Source organism: Anser brachyrhynchus (genome assembly GCF_964034855.1).
Source record: "Anser brachyrhynchus genome assembly, chromosome: 16".
Taxonomy (NCBI): Eukaryota; Metazoa; Chordata; class Aves; order Anseriformes; family Anatidae; genus Anser; species Anser brachyrhynchus.
The window spans coordinates 313823-331647 of record NC_137734.1 but is presented as its reverse complement, the minus strand read 5'-3'; the positions used below and the strand labels follow the sequence as shown (position 1 = coordinate 331647).

Sequence of the window (17825 nt, the reverse complement as noted above, 5' to 3'; positions counted from 1 at the left end):
TCTGAACCCAGACCCAGTCTGAGCTTTGTGTTTTCAGCCTCCTGCAACATAGGTCAAGCTGCCTGAGCTGACACAAATCCCAGGACTCCATACCAGCTCCCATCTGCATATCCAAGGTGAGAAGAGAGGCCACAGGCCCTCCTGGGGTTGCAACAAGCTGGCTTGGAGGGGTAAGGCTGACTCTGTCACTAACCAGCGTCACCTCACAGCCTTTTCTGCACCAAGACTTTACAGACAGCGCATCTGTACCTCCTGCCTCAGGAGCACCTGCGAGCGCTCCCTGGCACCTACAGGCAGTGTGGCTCACTCCTCAGAAGAGCAGCCAGATGGGAAGGGCTGTGTGAGCCCGATAACAGTTACTGCTTGGCTCCTCTCCCTGGCAGGCCTGCACGGGGCACACAAGTGCCAGCATCTGGGGCTCCAGAAAAAGGGGGGGGCAGGTACCCCAAGGCCAGCCTAGCATCTTTGTCCTTGAGAGTACCTACCACAGCTCCTCCTGCCAGAACCTCCCCAGGGAATGCTATGGCCGCAAATGCTCACCACCATGGCACGAGGGCAGATGGGATGTTCATACCCTCAGTGCGGTCAGATGCTCTACAGTTGCTGAGCCAGGCTCCCTGTGCCCGTGTAAGCACAGAACTGGGTGCTGCTGTACAGGCAGAAGCTGGCACCTCACCCCTGCCAAAGCTCAAGGAATTTGTCCCTGTCCCAAGGCAGAGTGAAGGACACAAAACGAGCAAGTCTGGCTGGCTCTGCACCACCCAGGGCAGTATGGCAGCCCAGGGTCAGGCAAGTGCTTTGCTTGCTCTGAGGTGCCAGCAGAGAAGCTGTGGGTACAAGAGGAAAACCAGGTGAGAGAGAAGAGTGGCCTGGCTGTTAATGGCAGTAATGCTGAAACTCACTATTAAACTGCCTGCTAAACTGATTTTTAGTTCTCTTTTCTCTGGAGATAGTTAAAACACAATGACGAGTAAGCTGCCCCACTTTTCTACACTGCAATCAATAACCCATCATCGCATCAAACTAGATCATATTCGGCACCTTCACCCAGCACATGGCAATTCCAATTCATTCACCCCCAAAAAGGCATCTCAACAAGTAAAGCAGCTCTGTGCTTCTTCACCTTATGAACCAACAAAGCACCAGAGCAAAGCCAGGGTGCTGAGCAGGCTGGGGCAAGTAAGCAAGTATGGAGGATTTTTCCTGGGTGTGGAATGGAGAGGAAGGCCTGGGAAAGGTCTCCTGCTGCTCAGGAACCTTGGAAGACACAGGTAGCAGGACAAGCAGGAAAGTCACGCACTCAGCTAAAGCGCGTGCCCCAGTCAGACTGTTCTTCCCACTCAAAGCAAGTGACTTGGTTATGCAGCAGCTCCATGCTGACATCCAGACCCCAGCAGAGCTCACCCATCTGCTGCAAATGTTGTAACAGCCCCCACCCCCCCGCCCCATTACACCCTTATAACCCCCTCCTTTGCCAGTTCTTTTTGACTTGAGGGTATGTAGCTCCCAGCACCCCATCCCACCCCAGCTGCTTGGTGCCGCAGAGCGAAGCCAGGCAAACAGCTCTTCAAGAACAAAGCCCTTTCCTGAGTGGGCTTGGCTGCCTTGCCTGCGACTAAATATTCAGAGGCACTGTGTGATAGCCCTTTGATCAGCAATTTATCTCTCCACGCCACAAGTTTCCTGGAGCCTGGCGTTTCCTCCCCATGCTCAGCCAGGCTCCCAGGAGCCTGGGAGACAGGTGTGAGGAATTAGCTATAGGGACTAATGCTCTGACAGGAACCGGCACCAAAAGCAGAGGACAGAATGTAATGTTTATTACACTCGAAGCAAAGCAAACATGTGGCCTACTTATGTATCTACAGAGAATTAATTGGGGAGCTCCACAAAGCAGCAGATTATAAATTAGAATCATTTTCACCAACTTCAGCCCATTCATCTTACTTCACACCAGGCCTGTCAGCTCAGCCTGACGTGGCCATGTGCAGCCCTGTCCCACAGGCTGCTGCCTGGTGGCAGAGGGGGGCTATCAACAGCCAGTCCCATGGGCACGGCATGCCTAATCCCACAGGAAGCATATAGGGTTGAGCTGAAGCACGGGCCTTGAATGGAAAGCAAAGTCAGAGCCTTGAAGGCAGCCCTAGAGGTGCTGAGTGCCACCAGCTCTCATCTGCAGGGGTATCCAGAGTACGCTGCTCCAGGAGCTGGCCCCAGGGCCAGCAGAGGCACCACTGCCTGTCCTGAGCTCCTCCATTCACCTTCACTCGCAGGCAGCCAGCGGAGGCAGCAGGAGTGGTGGGAGTCAGCAGGGCTGTGCATGCACATCCTCATCCTCCCCAACCTGGTTAGCATCAGCTCTGGTTAGACCAGGCTTTGGGGGTGTGACGTAACGGGCAACCTCAGGCTAAGGTCAGGTGCAGACCCCCTTTGCACAGCTTAGGGAGCCGCTCCTGGCGATATCATCCATGATGTGCCCGATCCCTACCCAGAGCTGCTGGGAGTGCAGTGCCCAAGGCACTGGGGGCCTTGGACTCACAGCTCATTGGGGCAGCAACTCATTCACAGTCAGGTTTCTGTGCCCAGAGCAGCAGCAGTCAGAAAGTGTCAAAGCAGCTTGTGTCTGAGGCACTCTAGCCCTTTACAGCCCAGGGCCTGGTAAGTGCCCCAGAGGCATTTCAGGGATTCTGGTCTGGGTCCAAAACAACCACTGTCCAAAAACAGCCACTGACCTCCAGATGGTGGGATCTTGCCAGCACATCACAAAGCAGGGGACTAGAATAACTCAGATGTGGCCTATAAATACTTACAGATTCCCAAGGGGTTAGCACACAAAATATCACATTGATGCTGGGATCATTTCTCTTCAAAAGGTCACTGGCTGCCTTGATGGAAGGAGCAGTAAAAGAGCCAGTGGAGAGGGATGGGCAACACCTGAAGAGCATGATCTGTTCCTGAAGGTGCAGTTTGGGGTCTGGCAAGCACAGACCACAGCCACTCCTGCCCTTCACAGTGATCAGAGGTGGACAGAATCAGAATTCTTCCTGACAGTCTCCCTGACTCCAACAATTTTCAGCTCAACAAACACCTGCCAATTTGTACTCAAGTCTTTTCCACAAAGCTACCCAAAAGCAGGATGCCTCAGGAGCTAGCGTGCTGCCAAGGGCTTCAGAGATACAGGTAACAGCCTTGCCTCTACTAACATGGCCAGATAAGCTCCTTCCCATGGCAGGGACTCATGTCAACCTGTTTTTAGCAGCTGTAGCAACTTACATTACATATGAGTCATCTGGTTCAGCAAGACCACAGGGGCCTGCACCATTAAGGGTGTGCAATCAGGACAGAGCCTCCCAAACACCCCAGCCTGGATGTGGCACGCCACGTGTACCAGCTCCCCTCGCACTGCGGCACCTAGCTCTGAGCGTGCAGGGATGCCCAGCATGCAGCCAGACGAGGAGCACCGGCCGCCGCCCGGCCCCATGCCAGAGCAGCCTCCCACCCCGTAATCGCTGCTCTCCACTTGTCAGCTGCAGCCCCCGCACTGTGCCTGTCTGACTGGTAATTTGTATCATTAAGTGAGAGTTCGTTCAAACAGCATTACTAATTAGTTCAGAAATACTATTAGCATTGCTAACGCATTCCAGACATTTTTATTAACGCATCCTGACACCAGTAAAAGCAGCACTGGGGCAGAGACCAGGATGGGGAAGCCAGGCCAAGGCCTGGACTGAGCCCAGCTCAGTTCTGCTAATGCTGAGCAGTGAAATGGCATTGTCTCTGCCCCAGCACTGCTGGCCCTGGTAGAGCAACCAGCAAATGTTGGACTAGGACAGATTTGTGTTCCTGTGTGTGCACAAGCACATGTGTGGTAGGGAATCACAATAACAGAAGCTACCCAGCAAGGGAATTTCAGGACAAAAGAGGAAACAGAAAGGAGCTGAGGCAGGGGGGTGGGGGCAATAAGAAAAAAAAAAAAGGGGATAAATTATTTACTGCAAGAAACAATTGTGAAGTTACTTACTCTGGCTCTGTGCATCCTAAATGGGGTTTGCGGCATTTCTCACATCTCCCTAGTGTGCTGAGTGATTTTTTACAATTGGATGCATGAGACTGGGGTAATCTTATAAAGGACTCCAGAAGATCAGTTTAGTATTGATCATGTGCTGAATTTAAAGGCTTTCTACATCCATCTGCTGCTGCTCTTCAGCTGGGACCTGGGTGCTCACTGGGTGCCTGCACCCCAGAGCCACGTCATTCAGCTGCACGCTGTGGCGGGGCTGGTGCACAGCACCATGGCAGGGGCAAGGTGTCATGCTGGAGACCAGGTTATGGGCCAGCAGAGTCACATGGCTGCTCCCCACTGAGCTTTTTGATGAAGTCCCTCCATGGACCAGTATGCTGTGTTTTTCTCATCACTGTAGACAGCTGGTTGTGGACTGTACTGGATTGTAGGGTCATCTAACAGGCGCAGCAACTGCTACAGACCAACAGAAAAATAGTGATGTGGTACAGAGAACCATTTGCATGGAGTAGGACCTAACAACACCACCCTGTACCTGGGTGACAGCACCTGGCACTGTCCCATAGGAGGTGACACTGCAGGACAGCCACAGCACCCATTCCTCTTCGGCAGTCCCTCACCAACTCTCATACGGGTGCTGCTAGGAGCTACTGCCTCCTGCACAGAGCAAACAGTTGGTCCTGGGCACAGACAAAGGAGCTCAGAGCATCTGGTGCATCTCTGGGTGCAGCAGACAGGGACTATAAACTGAACAACCCTTCCCTAGCAGGCAAAGGCCCCTGTGCACTCTTATCTGTCATGACGTGATCTGATTACGGCTGAAGCACAAAGAGCCCTATCATTGCCACACTGTGTCAGCAACAGCCTGGAAGAACTTCCAACTCTCAGCAGACAAGGTGATGAGAAAATGCACAGAGAGAAACAGATCAGAGGGAGGAACAGACATAGAGCAGGACCTCTGCCCATCTCTTGAGAGCAGCGTATCCTGGTGTTTGCCTTGGCCTCTGCAGGTGTGGGGCTGCAAAGGGTGGGTGGGACCTGACTCCAAAGACAACAGCCTGGCAGCAGGATAGTTTCTGTGACATGCTCACACATCTGACAGGAAGAGACAATCCTGGAATTATGGGACTATTAAATATATTGCATCAGGATGTGATTTTTAAAAAATAATATGCATATTGCAAGTTGTTACAAAGTCATGAAAATTGAGAGTCATGACGTCCAAAATGCAACCTGCTTTATGATGCTAAAATAATAACTTATGAAGTGATTGTTTTGCAAAATAAGTTAAATGTATGAGAACTCTACTGATTTCCTGAAAATGGGGATGAACAAGGTAGGAAAAAAATGACTCTTCCAGGTCCATATTTACTCAACAGAAGACTTATACTCAAATAACTCTTAGAGTAGGTCACTGGCATTCTCACAAAGGTTGAGTGGCTGAAAGCAAGGCTACAACATGAAGAGGCCCTCTTAATCAGCAGAGAGAGCAGAAAGGTATGGTCATGCTTTAAAACAGCAGGAGGTTCTTCAAAAATTCCCAGACAAAAATTTGAGTCCAAAAATCTGCTTTGCAAAGCTGTCAACTGTGGTGAAGTGGGGCTGAGCTGACACAGCTGCCCACAGGTGAAAAAGTGCTGAGAGGCAGCACTCTTGACACAGGGTGCTGTCCAGTGCAGAGCTCCATGCACTGTACCTGAGAGGTGCTTAAATGCAAATCTTAAATCCAGGCATTAATGAGGCATCCACTGCTTTTGGTGTTGTTGCTGCTGCTGTTGCTTTGTTTTCAATAGCTGCAGCTAAACATATAACCTTTGCGTTGATGGAATGACCCGAACATGTTCTTCCAGCCTTGTCAGCATAAGACCGTCTTGCAGCAAGCAAAGAAATGCCTTTCCTTTCAGCCTGGCAAATCAATACACAGTGTGACTGGCACAGTTGCAGGTGTCTCCTGTTCAGAACAGGTGGAAGGGTCTCAGAGGCAGGACACAAGCATTTGTCCACGTTGTCTAGTCTAACACAGAGGTGGGCACAAAACTCCACATCCTTGGCAAGCAGGAGAAGAGCAGCTCACAATGTGGAAAATACATAGTTGTTCCAGCGTGGAGGCTGGTTCTGGCAGTTGCTGCCCCAAGCCTGTGGCTCTGCTTGCAGCTGAGGCACTTACTTTGCATCCTAGGCTTTCAGATGGCAAAGAAGGAGTTACAGGAAGGAGCAGCAGAGTAATTGTGTGTTAATATGGTCCCATGTTTTTTATTACACTCAGAGTTTAAAATTGACAGCCTGGTACCAAAGGCCAGAAGTGCCACCTCTCAACTTGATGAAATCTGTGTAGCCCGTGGAAGGGGAAAACTGCAAGATTCATAAAGGTGTCCATAAAATTAACATTTGGATGAGAATGGGAGAACAGAGACCACAAACTGCAGCGGCAGACTGGCAAGTACTTGTCCCCCCTACACTTAGAGATCTTTCAGCTCAGCAGACATCGTTGCCTGGGTGCATTCTCCTGCACTGATGCTCAGCTGGGTGAGGCCTCGGAGCCACTCCATTGCCAGGAAGGAGCTGCCAAGAAACTTTATGGAGAAGGGGGCATTTTGGCACTGCCATGGGGTTGACGGCCAGCTCCAAGGGCGGCTGGAGCTGGTAGGTCTGACTGGGAGGCTCTCCTGCTGAAAAAGCACTGCATCATTGCTCTTTACACAACAAACACAAACATAAACCAGCAACATGTCTCGTTCACAAATACACAGGTTTGCTAAACACGCCAGTGTGCCAGGCTTCCCGTGAGCCTCGCAGCACAGCTGGAGCACTGCTTGGCCAACATTGTCCAAAGAGTAAACACCTGCACGCAGCTGCTTGCTGAGCTCCCTCTCCTCAACACGTGTCAGCAAGAGAGAACACCAATGGAGGAAAAAGGGCAGAGCATGGTGAAACAGCCACACTTGCCTTGCCAGGGCATGGTCCTAGACAGCCTTGCCTCAGTGTGTGAGGGAGCACCAGAGGCTCCTCTTCCCTCCTCAGGCTCACAGGAAGCCTGGCCATAGTGCAGGCAAGAGCACGCCACATCCCAGATCCCCTTGCGAGGTTTCTCCCTGGCCCCAGCAGCGGAAACATCTCACCGGAGATTGGCTTAGACCAGACAAGAAGGCTTAGCTCCTCTCTCTACCATCAGCTTTCTGTGCTGAGCAAGTACAAACACCAGCATGGCATTGGGAACTGGGGAACACACTTGTCCATGCATCATAGTCCAGTGAGCCCAAGATATATACTGCCCTGCCAGGAGCCACAAAGCAGGACCGCAGGCATACCCCACTGCCCGAGACCAAGACCCCCCCTCACCTATCTCTTGCTGCCCCAGGGCTCCATCTCACCATCCAGGGCCTGAGAGCTGTCCCTCAGCACAGCAGAAATGCAGGACACCCAGCTTCCAGGGTACACAGCGAGGTGACATGTCTGCCCACATGTCACAGTGCAGGCACACACCGAGGGGTAGAGTGAGGAAAGGACTGTGGACACTTGGGCCCTGTTCCTCCTCCACTGCTTGTGGAATCAGGGTCTCAGTACCTCTAGGCCTCCACCCTTCCTCCGCGCAGCAAGGTCTATGCTCCCACAGGACTGGGGACACCACAGACCTGCTGGGATGCCACCACGCTCAGCCACTTATCCAGACTGGTTGATCCTGAATTGCACAGCACACATATTTAGACACCGTGGCAAGTAATAACTGCATGCACTCAGCTGCATGCCGTGTGTACTCTGCTGCAGGCTCACACACCTGGCACACTGTCTCAACACCCAGTGTAAAGGGAGCCGTTACTACCACTGCCTGCAGTATGACTGCTTTGCAATTAAAGCAATAAAATGTTTATACAGGAATAAATCTATGTTAATGAGGTGAGTCCTGCTACTGCCCTGACAGGCTCTAATACGAGACTAAGAACGTGTGGAAGGTGGCTTTCAAATGTGTACTGTTCCCAGAAAGTACCCAGGTTTGGGAAGGGGAGTGGGGACTCAAAGGGGAACAAGTTCAGGCAGGTAGTTGGTTGTGCACAGGAGCCACCAGATGTTTGATTTCCATCTGTTTTCCCCCACAAAGGGATTAGCAGGAGAGATCAGACTATTGTCAGGCTTGCCCATGCTTGGAAGTTGTTTGAGCTGTTTTCTTCCCTGGGAAGGGGACTGTACCTGGCTCAAAGAATTATGAAGAGCATATGCAATTTGGGCAGCAACGCTGCCACAGAATGGGGACATGCTGCACCTTGAAAGCCTGTCCAGAAAAGTCCTATGCTGAGGCTAGCAGCAGGGGTTATACAGGAGGAAATCCCCATGCGGGCCATCATCCTCACTCTCCTCTGTTCCTCAGAAACACCGCACTAATCCCTGTCGCCTGCCTACACAGGGAACCACAGAGACACAGAATCCAATTAGCTTGAAATCCTGCTCTGGCTCCCACACAGCATCTCCCTTCTAATAAAGCTGTGGAGCTGCAGAGATAAACGGTGCATTAGGATTCCAGTGGGGTATGGCATGCAAGGATAGCTTTGGAGCTGCAGCACCAGCCCAGAGAATGAGTGAAGTACCAGTGCAACTTTTCTAAGCATCTCTCCCTACCTGTTCAGCATACCAGCTCTTCCTCACTTGTCCCTCAGCTGAATTCAGGTACATGAGGTGAAAGCTGAGGACAGGGGCTAAAGCCAGCAGGTCTCCAGGCTGGCTTACTTACCAAGAGGCTTTCTCAGGGTGAGGAAAACCTCCTGAGGGCTGAAGTCTCAAAGTCTCTTGGCTGCAGGGGATGGCCAAGGTGGCATGAAGGACAATGCCAAAGCCCATCTCCTCAATGCTGCAACCCCCCAGGGCATCCCTGCGTCCAGAGGTCCCCACAGCACCAACAGGATACAGGTGGCCCTCAGCTAACCTGTCCCTCCTCCACCAGGGGCTGGCTCCGTGGGGCTTGGGAGCCACTTCAGGCTGGCTCTTGAGATCAGTCTGAGGCACAAAGCATGTCCCACCCCCACAGAGACAACAAGGAAAGGGACTGAAACAGATAATCTGCCCCTGGACAGCCTCTATACCATGGCCAAGCAGGGTCCAAGGAGTAACTGCTGCTGGCCCTGTGCTACAGCCTGCTCTGCCTGCAGTAACTAGTCTCCCGTACCTGACGCTACCACGCCTGCTGCACTCACACTCTCCCTTGCACCCGCAATAAATTACCTGCTTTGCATTTTGCAGCAACAACTTAACAGTATTAATTTATTGTGTCCTGTCTTTAACAAACACCATTATCATATCACCACCCAGGATTATGCAAATCCTGAGAAAGGAATTATTTCTCTCCCCAAAGTCACCTTGATTTATCAGTTTTAGCCCAAAATGAAATAGATGTACTCTAACAGTTGCTAAACACATGACCACACACAAGGGGCTGTGACAGCCCCAGAGGGTAAAATGCACATCCAGGTCAGCTGGGTGACCCTTTGCATCCACAGGTGACGCAGGGACAGCCCTATGCTTGTCCCTGCCTTGACTGCCCCTGAGCTGGAGTGCAGATGGACCTGCACCCTCACAAACATGGCCCTGGACCAAGAGCAGGGCAAACATCCCCCTTCACAAAATACTCGTGGGAAAAACTCCACAGCTCCACTCCCTGGGGCCGTGGGGCAGGTCTGCAGCTATGCAGAAGCATGTGGGGCTGAAAACAATAAAACTTACCTAAACTGTGTTAAGGATTGCTCTGTGGCTGCCACTGGGCTGCTCCCATCCCTGCCCCCACATAAGGTTGAACACGTGTCATGTAACAAAACTGGTGAGTCTTCCCATGCAAGTGTGGATGCTGCTAGGGATCAATGAACAATCCTGCATCTCACTCCAGGAATTAGCTCTTTAATAGGGTCCTCAAATAACAAAATACACTTGTCCCTAATTTCCTTTGCTGCAGAAAGATTGAGGCTCCCCACCCCTCTGATGTGACTAGGCCTGGCTGCAGCTGTCCCTGGGCATGTACGGAAGCACTTGTATGATACGGGTAACATTTTTCCCGTTATTTGTCAGCAATTTAAGTAAGTCCTTCAGCAGAGAGCAAATACCAGTACCCTAATAAGGTGGAAGGACTTCAGCTCTTTCTCAGGGCAGACAGCAAGCTCTACAGCCTGCTCTTGCAAGAGGAACCAGACCCTTGGCTAGGGCTTTGCCCTGATGGTCAGCAATTACTTTACATACTCCAGCTTAGTGCAGAGGGGCTACTCAAAGAGGGCAGTTTTGCTTCAGGCTTCATCAACCACAGATGGTAGCAAAAACCAAACAACCCTCCATAATACTTTTGTACTAGTATTTTTCGTTTGCAAACTCAGCACATTGTGGCAGACAAAGAAACAAGGGTAGCAACCATACCTAGGCAGAGCACCATGACTGCTGGTTGGTTCACTGAAAAGCCAGCAGCATGTGTATGCATAGCACCTCTCATGCTTACAGTTCACACATAACTCTAACACAGATGGGAAATTCCTCAAAAAAAAAGCCTGTACTGTGACAGAGACAAAGATGAGATCAGGCACTGGTAAGCTATGGTCAAATACAGCTCAGGAAAATGGAATTATCCCCAAACCAAACCCTGGAAACAAAAATCTTAAAAGAAATGCCTAGCACTGTGCCTGGACACTTACAGCCAGCACGCCCGCATCCCTCAGCTGCAGCCTGCAGTTCTCACAGTGAGAAAGTGTCCAATCTGCATTCAGCTTAACCTGCTCCAGGCCAGGGGGGCAATTAACTGCCACACTCCGTGGGGACACCTGAGACCAGCACAGAGCTGTGTACAGGCCAGCTGGTGGCGTGGGATGCTTCATACCACAAACAGACACGTGGCAATGAGGAAATGGTAAGAGCCACCTTGGCCATCCCAATACATAGCCTGAGTGCCGATGGGAAAGCCATGCCTCCACCTGGCACAGCAAAGACCTGGAATTCAGGCTGCTCCTTGTCTCACAGGAAGTCAGTCTCTTTCCTGCTCCAATGTGTTCAACCTGTTTTGTCCCCAATCTGTTCCAGCTGCTCTCATCTTTCCCTCTGTCAAGCCCCTCCTACACCCTGGCTCCTCTTCACCACCTCTCGTTTCTAGTTGTGCCCGTTGTCTTCTGATCATTTCAAGCCTCCACTCATGCTGCCCTATGACAGGCTCTGCCAGGCCACCAGTCCTTGCAGGGTCAGAAGGAAGCTTAGAAAGAGGGTCTACATCTTCCTGGCCTTTAGAGACCAGAGGATGAATCCTCACAGATGCAGCCAGTCCTACCCACCTTCCAGCTGTGGCACTGTCTCTCCCCATAGACATGACCCACTCATAGACAGCCCCTGCTCTGCTGAGCATGGGGACAAGGGAGACCAGAGGCAGGGAAGGTGAGCACAAAGCTACAGCACAGGAGGGATGCAATAGCAGAGAGAGAAACAGGGAAGCCAATTCAATTTTCAAAGGCTGTCCCACCAATTCAGCTCAGAGAGACGATAAGAAACCCATTTCCAGCGATAGGCACCCTAATCCCCAGCCATCCTGGATTTCCATTTCCGAGAGGTGCTGTTTCCAACAGGGAGGCATTTTCCCATCTAAGTTTGCTAGAAGAGACAGGACTGGATTAAACACCAATTTTCCCAGCACTATTTAACTCTTTCTGTGCCTACTCTTGCCACTTTTGCAAGCACTGTGGGTACATGGCAGCAGAACAGCTGCTGCAGACACCCAGAGCAGACGAACAGAGCTGGGGGCCTCTCACAGTCTTTTCCCAGAGGGCTGCAGCTTGCAGAGAGAGATAAGAGGGCAAAGGGGAAGAACTGAAATGCATTGGCAGTGTGAATTTAGATATGGAATTTTTTATTGCTCGAGACAGGACTCTCAGACACAACTGTGGGACAAAAGTCACATAGGAAAGCCTACATCCAGCGTTAAAACCATGAGACAGGCCCAAAGTATTGCACAACTAACTTAAAACTACAATTGCAAGAACACAAGCACGTGGAGGGAGAAGGAAGCAAACCATGCAGTGAAGGCCATGCCCCTCAAATGCCCACCGTGTACCCCACATCTTTTCCGCCTAAGCACTGTGGTGCAGGTGCAGCCTTTGACTTGAGATTACTGAGAACAGTGAGCACAAGGACAAAAGCACCACAGATGCAGCAAACAAAAGGGTACATTGGCTGAACAAGGACTAACTGGCATAGCAACGCATACAGATCTCACTGTCTTGAAGAGAACCATTCACAACACTGGGCAATGGCTGCAGTCTCAAACATGTTGTGTCTTCCCTCATCACTGTATGCTGGAGCTGCTCAGGGATAGCCTCCCCCAGGACAGTTGACATGTGTTTCCAACAGTCCTGGATTTTACTATTAGAAATGGCTAGCTTACAGGAGCCTTACCTCCACCATGAAGGACTTCTCTGCCACCTGCAAGACACTAGGCTGCTCCATTCTGTAGATGCCAGAACAGTTTTTCCCCAGGTGCCTGCAACCAGTAGCCCTCTGTGCTTCTATCACCCAGCCCAGCACTCTTCCTCTGCCATCCTCTCCTGAGACTCTCCACCCGTCCTTCTTTTCTGACATTAGGGCTCCTACCCACAATCTGAATCAGTCCCTCATAAGCAGCTGCAGGGCATGAGGCTCCCAGCCCTGCCTCTGCAGCACAACCAATTGTCCTGGGCTTGGCACCCCACGTAGCAGCTCTCTCTCCTCTCCCTGACATCAAGCGCAAAAATGTTCCCGCAGTACAGGAATAAAGACTGGATGTTCTGATTCAGCCTCTACAAAACCCTCCTTTGACCCATTATGAACTGAACCATGGAAAGGGAAGCCCCGGACAGCTGTTGCCTCACAACCTAACAAGGCCTCTAGTGCAAGGCTTGCCAAAGGGAGCACAGTCACTGTAACGGAGCTCTCCTATCCCTCTGCATGGCTCGACCACCAGTCACCCCTGTCCATTCATCATCCACTAAACAAATGGAAATTGAAGGACTCATGGCTCTAAAACACAGAAAACAATTCCCATTGCATTTTAAAGGTGTAATTTATTGGATCAGAAATGATGAATGGCAACACAAGGTGGCTGGGCCCAGTGCACAGGGAAGTGCTGATGCAGCGGGAGCCAAAGGAGATGTACAGCTGAGGGGAGACCCTGGGAAAGCTCCCAGGATCAGTGTTGTGTGGGGCTGAAGGAACAACACTATCTACGTGGACCAATTCCCTCTCCCACTTTCACCATTCGATATAAAATTTGTAGTAGAAGCTTCTGTAAGAAGCATCCACACAAGAAAGAGTTAAGCCCTGTGCAAGCTATGCCTGTTCTCTGTACTCCTGAAATACACACAGTTACGCTTCCCATGCAGCCCTTGCTGGTGCCACTGCAGATCCAAGGTACAAGCAAGAAACACCAAAACCACTTCAGCCCTTGGGGGAAGAGGAGCACCTGGTGGAAAGACAGAGTAAACATGAGCATTACCGCTCCTCCCCCATGTAATCTCCTAGCTCTGGAGAGTTTGAGCTGTATTCATCAGTAATTTAAACCAGGCTCTTTAACACAGGTGGCCATTACTGCCTATTAATGCAAGCAACTCTGATAGATAAAGCAATCACCCAGCCCTGCTAGACAGAGAAGCATAAGAGCAAACAAGATGGTAGGGATACCCATGCTACTGTGGGTTTTGTAGGACAGCTCCGTGTCCCAGCAAACTCTCTTGCAGTGCTAGACAGAATGAGTTCTTGCACTTATGCCCTCTAGCTGCATAACTCACTGCATTTCTCACCTTCCTTGTTTTCTACATTCAGTTTCTCCGCCCTTCCTGGTAAGCTGCCTTTTCTTCCTTTTCTCTGCTTAAAGCTCCCCTGTTTGCTTTTCTGTGCAAGATATAGCAGCTGGGAAGGTGGCTGATCCACCTTCCCAACTGAAGGTAGCTTACTGATGATGGAAACAATGGTACATGCAATTCCCAGCAAAAGCTCACTGCTCCTTGGTCTTTTATTCTCCAGCAACTGCCAACCCGGAGGGACAGCACTTTGGGAGAACCTCAGTGGGTATTGACAAGAGGACTGGCCCACGTGGGCCAACATCAAATAGAGGGGAAATTAGTCACTCATGGAACCAGGGAGTCTTTTTTGCTCTACACAGAGCACCCTTTGTCCCCTGTTCACGCCCTCAATAGGGCAAGTGCTGGTAGCAAGCTCTGAGGTGTGGACAGGGAGCAGTGAGTGGGAGGAGGCTGGCAAGGTTCCCCCCTAGATGGTACTGTCAGTCAGTTCTGGAGCCCACATCTCTAAAGGGATTTTGAAAAAAAACATAGGATATGCAGAAGAATGACAAATGTGATTTGGAGGCTGGAGAAAACACTTGCCAGGGACAGAATGAAAGAGTTCAGTCTGTTATCTCACCAAAAAGGGAGCCAGAGAGGTGATTTGATTCTAAGCAGTTCATAGAGAGAAAATACTTGGTGTGAAAGAGCTCTTTAAGTTGGTGAAGAAAAAGGCTGGAGCCTGTAGTCAAGCAAGTGCAAATAGGAAACGCGGCACTGGGCCACGCTACCAGGGAAGTGCCATCTGCTCTGCCTCCTAGCATACTCTATCCTGTCACGGAAAATACATCAACTGAGAGATACTGGGTTCATTACAGGCAAAACAGGATAATGACATTTCTCACTTGGAGATACACAGGGGCCACAGATATCTGAATAGTCACTTCAGGCCTTAAAAATCTATGAAACCAAGGGCAAAAGCAACAGATGGCACTGTGTAAGGAGACATCCCTGACACCTGCAGAAAACAGGGAGCTTCCCTACATGATGTCCCCATGTGACTGGACTGGAGGAGGGACAACCCCAGGCATCCCAGGTCTTCAAGCAGCCACTGGTCTCATCTGACAGGTGGGGATGGACCTAGGAATGTCAGCGCTTCCTAGTTTGGGCCCACCTCTGCCCAAACCCACAACAGTGCTAACACATGGGATGGCTACTGGGATGGCCAGGGTCACCCCTGGCCGTAGCAATGTTTCCTTTCCCTCTGAGGCTGGTGCAAGGAGAGGTATCAAGAACATTCCCCCCAGGCCGTCTCCCCACATGTGCTCCTTTCTTATTGCGCTGTTCCTGCTGCCCACACCAAATCCCATCAGACTGCCAGTGCATAACTGCCTATCGTGGCCACACAACCAGCAGGGAAGTGCAGCTGCAGTCTCTGATACCAGTATTAACAGAAAGGGCACAGCTGCTTCATCTGCAAAGAGCAGATGTACATCAGAATCAGAGCTGCAAGAGGAAATCCAACCCCACCCTGCACATGTAGGGGGTCAGATGCTGCAGCCACTGAGGGAGGTGCTGGCAGGTTGAGGGCAAGTGTCTGCGGAGAGACAGGGCAAGTGGGGAGAACATCAGCAGTGGGCTTGTGCCAAGGAAGCCAAAGACCTGTGTCCTACAGCAGAAGCTATGCTAGGTTTGCAGGATTCAGTCTCCCACAAGAAATGGTTTTGGAGGACTGCTGGGCAGGAATAGCATCCATTTCCATAGAACATGCAGAGGTCAAGAAAAGGTTCACGACCTGCAGGCCTTCGAGACCTGGGAGAAGTCCCTTCCCGAAGAACTTACCAGCAAGGCCAGCCTGCACCCAGCTGAATATGGAGAACTGTCAGCCATGCTTATGCACTGTACGGTCTTGCAGACAAACCCTCATTTACCAGTCCTGGTTCCAACGTCACCAGGCCTAACTCACTGACTTTGCAAACCAAGTCCTCCAAAACCACATGTTGTTTTTAAAATCATGCTTGTTTTCTTTCTTTTGCAGGGAGATTACAGCCTTCAAGATCCAGTCCCTGTTTTTCCCCACAACGTGGTTTCTAGAGCCCAGGATCTTCATTCCTAACCTAACTCAAAGTTGAGATTCTCTGTGGGTCAGAAACTCCAGCACCTGGGGCTTGGATGGTATTGCTGAGGATTCACATAGGCTGCAGTTACTCCAACTGGTGGAAACACCCCTGCAGTGTCTGGGCTGTGACAGTAGCCTAAAACATGTACTGGGGCAGCTAAAGGCTCTGCGCAAGTACCTCCAGGACCATCCTTGTCTCTCCAGCTCTTCATCTGAAAAGAACCCGGGCACCTCAGTAGACAGCACATTGAACACAAGCCAGTAGAGTGCACTGGCAGTAAAGGCAGCTGGCAGTATCCTAGGCTGTGTTAACAGGAACACAGCTGGTGGTAGATCAAGGAAAGTGACTATCCCTATCAGTATTTGTTAGGCCTCATGAAGAATACTGCACCCAGTTTTCCTCCCAGTACAGCAAAAGACATGACAAATTGGAATGATTTCAACAGAGACCACCAAAGTACTCAGGGCTTGGAGCACTTGGTCTGTAAGGAAAGGCAGAAGGGCCCTGGGCTGGTTCAGCCTGGAGAAGAGATGGTTTCAGGGGGACCCCAAAGCAATCTGTCTGTACCAACACACAAGTTACTCAACAAGATGGAACCAGGCTCTTACCAGTGGTGCTTGGTGGGAGGGTGAGAGACAACGAGCATAACTTGAGAGATATTCAGACCTGAGAAAAGGAAAAACCTCTTCCTTATGAGAACAGTCAAGCACTGAGCAGGGGCCATGAGAGGCTCCCACCAGAGAGGTTTTCAAGATCCAAGTGAATGAAGCCCTCGGCCACCTTGTCTGATTTTACAGTTGACCCTGCCTGCATAGGGAACTGTTAAGGTCCTTTTCTACCTGAATTATCCTGTGATCTCTAACAACATACAAGGAGAAAGGGTCTCTTAACATACCCTTTGAGTGTCAGCAGCCTGCCATCAGCTACACAATCCCTTCCTAGCACACACGTTTCTGCTCTCCCATACCACGCCATTCAGGACAACTGAACATCTGCTTCCCCAGCCTCATGCTTTCAGAGTCCAGGAAACTCCTGCTTGGCCAAGGCTGATCCATCTCATCTTCTTACATGGAAGGAGAATGCAAAAGCTGCAAGCAATGTGCTGTGCAGCGCAGTCTCCAACACCTGGCACCGCTCCACCTCCTTCTCCCCGGGAAGTTCCACTGGAAACTTTCAACATCTGAAAACAAAGAAGCAGCTCCACAGGACAGATGACTCACCAACTTTCAAACCGATTATGTTTACGAGGCAGGTGGGTCTGCCTTGTGCAGGATGGTGGAGGAGAGGCTGAAATGTGACATTAGAAGAATTACTAGGCTGAGACCAGGAGAGTGGCTCTTAGCACATTCATGAGGATGGCTCCAATTACTGCAATTACAGGGCTTGGACACATCTTCCTGCTTGCGATTTTCATTAACAATTGTGTGGTCAATTCTGCTACTTTTCACTGGGCAAGCAGCCAGAAGATGGCAGCAGCCTCTGCTCCTGGCAAGGTCCAGAGGAAGGACAGGTACAGGCTGCTCCACCAAGAGACCAAGCTGGCAACACAGGTCCAGCCAGACATACAGAAGTCCTGCCTCCTGACAACAAGACCACCATCGTGGAAAGGGGAGATGAGTGCCACAGCTAACTGTCCTGATGGAAGAGCACACTCCTCACATGAGGTTTAGCAGCACTGAGCACAGCTGGTTCCTCAGCAGGAAATGCCATCACAAACACTGCCAGTCTCCTAAGTCCCAGACACAACTCAGTTTCGGCTACATCAGCTTTCCTGACGCAAAGCAAGACAAACAATTCTGTCCACAAGGCTATTCCCAATCCATGACTCCCCAGGAAACTGCAGGACACAACCTCTCAGGTTAGTGTGGCTCCAGGAAAAGACACATGCTTTTCCATGCACAGGATGCAGACTAGAAGCAAATGTTC

The 17825-nt window shown here is 50.8% G+C and overlaps 1 protein-coding gene across 5 annotated transcripts in view; it reads right to left on the bottom strand.

Moving 5' to 3' along the window:
* SLC35H1 (solute carrier family 35 member H1) overlaps positions 1–17825 on the bottom strand; it is a 34961-nt gene that overhangs the window by 4080 nt on the left and 13056 nt on the right. Inside the window, exon 10 of one of the 5 annotated variants that reach the window (XR_013940164.1) lies at positions 13308–13460. The exons of the other annotated variants lie outside the window; for them this stretch is intronic. The gene's annotated coding sequence lies outside the window, so the exon portion shown is untranslated. Of the gene's footprint in view, positions 1–13307; positions 13461–17825 lie in introns of those variants that run through there. 5 annotated transcript variants of the gene reach the window in all.